The following is a 4737-nucleotide window of genomic DNA, read 5'->3' as shown; positions in this document are numbered from 1 at the left end:
AAAAAAAAAGAAAACAGGAGAAATGACTTAATTTACCCCAGATGAGACCTAGAGCAGTAAGTATAACATGCTGGCAAGCACTGAAGTATCATTTCACTAATGAAAACATTATTTTATATTGTTAAGTAGCATGATCCAAAGGGTTTCTCCTATCAGCCACCACCACATTGCTTTCATGGAGCATCATCATAAAAAGTTATAGGAAGGTATCTGAGATGTTGTGAAGTTATCAAGCTGAACTAATAGCATTTCCTTTTTTGATAGGGTTGCTAGAGAGGTATCAAGGGAATGCTGTAGACCAAATGTATCTCATTTTAGCAAGGCATTTAACAAAATCTTTCATGCTAGGGAATCGTGGATGGAAAACAGTGAAGTCAAATGAATTTGTAGCTGTTTGAATAGCTACTTTCAAAAGGCATTGAGTAACAAATCAATGCCAATTTTGAGGAAAGCTTTTAGTCTTATGACCCATGGGTCCTCTTGTTTTGGATCCTCATTAGCAAATGAAAACATAAAAGGTGTATTATCAACACGTAGAAAACATTTAAGTTGTGAGGTCTGACTTCTGTGTTGATGGCAGAATTGGACTTATACCGGGACTATACATCGGATGGAAAATCTTATATTTGACGTTTGAAAACAACTGTCATCCAATTATGAAACTATATGTCGAGGGAGATTTGACTTGACATTAGTTTATGTGAAAATGATTTGGGAGTCATAGGGGATCACAAAGCTCAAAAGGAACCAAGAATGAGTCATGGCTTAAGAAATTACTAATGAAAACTTGGATTCCATTAATAGAGTCTCCAGATCAAGGGGAATGCTAACTATTGTGTATTCCTCTCCACTCCTCCACTGCCTTTGGTCAGATCACATCTGGGTATTTATGTCTAGTTCTGGGCATTACATATTTTTAATTTTTCTTTTTTTTTTTGAGAGAGAGCGAGTGAGCATGAGCAGGGGGAAAGGGGCAGCAGGAGAGGGAGAAGCAAACTCCCCACTAAGCATGGAGCCCAACACAGGGCTCCATCCCAGGAACCTAAGATCATGACCTGAGCTGAAGTCAGATGCTCAACTGACTGAGCCACCCAGGAGCCTCTGAGCATTATATTTTTAATAGGGACATCAATGGACTTGGTTCCATAGAAGGAGTGGAACCAAGGATGAGGATGGCAAAAGACCTTCACATCTTGTCTAATTATAGACAGTAAGGACATTGGGGATGATGACCTGGAGAAGAGATGTCTTAAGGAAAAACACTTGATTTGTGTCTTCATATTAATGTATTCATTAATTAAGGTCCACTGGGAGTCTCTAGAAGAAGCAAGCAGAGCTAAGAGTATGTTACAGGGAGTGAAATACAGCTCAATAAAAGGGAGACCATCTTTTAGTTTGAGTTGTCCATGAATGAACTGGTCTGCCTTGTGTTGAATGCCCTTGGAGGCCTTCATGTGGGACACAGGAAGAAACCTTGCATTGAGCATGACACTGAATTAGCTAGCAGAGACTCTTCTTCATTTATCTTTGTGTCCCACATCCTACCACACAATTGAGTCAAGAAGTGTTTACTGAATGAGGAGAGTATTTTTCAACTCCAATAATTCCAGATTTTATGACAGACTACCTGTGGGAAGGATTAGATGAAGTATTTTTTCTCTCCCAGCCAAATTCTTAAGAATATCCCACCACCAATTTGTTCTTTTAATTTAAAAGATGACATAAAGAAACAACTCACTGAATATCTTAAATCAGACATCATTGTGAATAAGAACATTGCACCTTTATTCTGTATAATCCCAATTTGAGTAATGAAATTTTCAAAAAAGATTAGATTGGCTAAATGCCCTAACCTAGTTGATTTTTTCCCTTTTGATATGTTTGAGTCTTTTTTTTTCATTCCAAAAAACATTTATTGAGTGTTTTTTGAGGTTTTGTGACATGGAAAGTCTTGTTACAAATATAAGCAGTTGGTTTGCTTTGAATGAAATTAAATTTATATATAAATTCTCAGGATTAATTGGATTAAGATTATTGTCTATATGATAACAAATAATGAATTTCAAAAGTGTCTTCCCTGTTTTAGCTACTTTAATAGCTGGTCAATTTTGATGGAAAATTATGTTCAATATGGTTAAAAAAACCAAAAGGGGTTTGAGATTATTGATTTAGATAAAGTCTGAGTCTGTTCAAGCATGGTAAAGTAGAAGTTCAGTTCTACTTGTTATTGTATGGATAGATCCATAAATCTGATTCTTTAAACTTGAGTACCGTTTTATTTAATTCAGCAAACATTTACTGAGCCCCTACAGTTGGCTGGGTAATATTGAGCTCTGAGAGATGAGACAACTAAGATCTGGCCTTTCAAAAAATTGGTGATCTTGAGATTAATTTAGATTACATTCACTAATTCTCTTTCCACTGTATTTTTGTGAATGCAGGCAGCCCTTCTGTTTCCCCGCTTCTTCTTTCCCCTGCTTGGAGAGTCCATGGTTATTTCCTTTCATTTCAGGCATGGCTTGTTTGAATGTGACTCAGCTCTGTTATATTCTCCATTTTTTATTTTGGTCAGAGCTTTTTATTTTTTATTTTTTTTTACTTTTAATTTTTTTAAAGATTTTATTCATTCATGATCAGAGAGAGAGAGAGCACAAGCAGGCATAGGGAGAGGCAGGCTCCCCGCTGAGCAAGGATCCCAGGACTCTGGGATCATGACCTGAGCCGAAGGCAGATGCTTAACTGACTGAGCCGCCAGGCATTCCTCAATCAGAGCTTTTAAAATGGAACTTGTAGACTCAGGAGTTCCCTGTAGGAAAATAGTGGGTTTGGCCTCAGTTGCTCCAATTTGCTAAAAAACTCAAGCTCAGTGACAGCCCTAAAATCAACAAAGGACCCTCATTCAATGTACACACTAACTTGTGATCCAGAAGCCAGAAATCAGCCAAATGCTTGCTAGTAATGATGACTATGCATAAAACGCGGGCAAAATCCCAGTGAGAAATAAACACAAAAAGCCCAGCACTGTCTTCTGAGATAATACATCTGAGGCCTCAGAATGGGCAGACAGCATGTGGGTAAATGATAGAGCTCTGTCATTGTATGCTTGTTCATGGAATTTAGTTCAGTGTAGTGAACATTTACTGAGCATTTTCTGCATGCCAGATATATGCCAGATGCTGGGTTCATGTGTTATTTAGGTTCTTTTAAGCAGAAAAAAAAAAAATCCTCAAAACTCCAGAGGCCTACTTATTTTTAAAAATAACAGTTTATTTTAAGGAGAGATAAAGAAATAAGGAAGATGGGAATCTTGATACTTAGCAAGTCTCACAAAGACTGGATCATGGTTTGGGCACTGGAAGGTGGTTCAGCCTGGTGGAGCAGATTTACTTCCTTGTTATTCCCTTGGTGGATAAAGGCATGACCTATGGAGAGTACCAGAAACTGCTGTTGTTCAATATCCACTCTCCTTTAATAACAGAGCCCTGGTTTTATTCGGACTGGTGACATGCCCAGCTAAAAGGCAGCATTTTCCAGCCTCATTTGCATCTTGGTGTGGCCCTCAAGATTCAGGTGCACAGCCTTGGGTGACTTCAGGAAATCTCTACCCAGGGGACTACAACAACAGGGAAGAGCCCCTTTGGATTTTTTCTCTTTGCCCTCTTTATTCCTGGAATTTGAAATTCTAGTAGCATCTTTTGACCTTAAGGTTGGCAGCCATGTTCAAAGGAGGTTGGAGCAGAGAAATCAAAGGAGCCAGGATGCCTGTTCCCATGAGGGTCTGCTATGCCAGCTCTGAATTGCTTTCCTCTGTTCGATCATCTTTTATGGGAGATGATAACTCTTTATGAGCATCAGCTATTGTCACTGGCTCTTTGTTACGAACAGCTGAGTGTAATTCCTCCTGATAAGGGAGGGCTCTTCTGTTCTGATGAAGCATCTGTTGTTCGCATCTGCTTTTTCTCTGGTTCTCACTGTATTTTCTCTATTTTCCTTCCCATCATGGCTTCTCTCTCCCTTTTTAAGATTTATTTATTTACTAGAGAGAGAGAGCGAGCATGTGTGCTTTAAAGTGGGGGGGGGGTTGGAGAGGGATAGAGGGAGAGGAAGAGAGAGAGAAACAGACGCCCCACTGAGTATAGAGCCGGATGTGGGGCTCTATCTCATGACCTAAGCCAAAATCAAGAGTCAACGCTTAACCAACTGAACCACCCAGGTGCCTCCCTGTCATGGTTTCTCTTTACTCATATCTCCATGTGCATCTTTTAGCTTTTTTCTTCACCATCTGTTGTCGCCTCATACTGTAAGCCTTTCATTCAACCCTAAGAATGGGAGCTGATGAATTCAGCTAATTCCTGCTGTCTTCTTTCAGCCAAGCCTTACAGGTAAGATGCCCGCACCTAGTCTCTGTGGGGAGTCACATGGTATAAACCATGGCAAGCTCTCCTATGAAACCCCTCACTGGAATCTTGGAAGTAGAGGGCTCTTAGAATATAATAAATCCTTCTCCCACATTAATTTCATAGATGAGTAAGACATAGTCTCTACACTCCAAGAGCTCAGAACCTACTTCAGGAGAAGCATCTATATGCTTCATGTTTTTTTGCAAAATCTTTTTCCAACTCTAAGTTAGACAATAGCAACTGTAAAGATAGCTAACATTTATTGTTTTCTTTGGTTTTTGTCTGACATTTTGCATGCATCATTTCACTTAATCCACACAAAGTTTAACTTGTAAAG

This window comes from Leptonychotes weddellii, chromosome 14 (genome assembly GCF_054177405.1).
Source record: "Leptonychotes weddellii isolate Sample4059 chromosome 14, ASM5417740v2, whole genome shotgun sequence".
Lineage (NCBI taxonomy): Eukaryota > Metazoa > Chordata > Mammalia > Carnivora > Phocidae > Leptonychotes > Leptonychotes weddellii.
Note: the sequence above shows the minus strand (reverse complement) of the source record.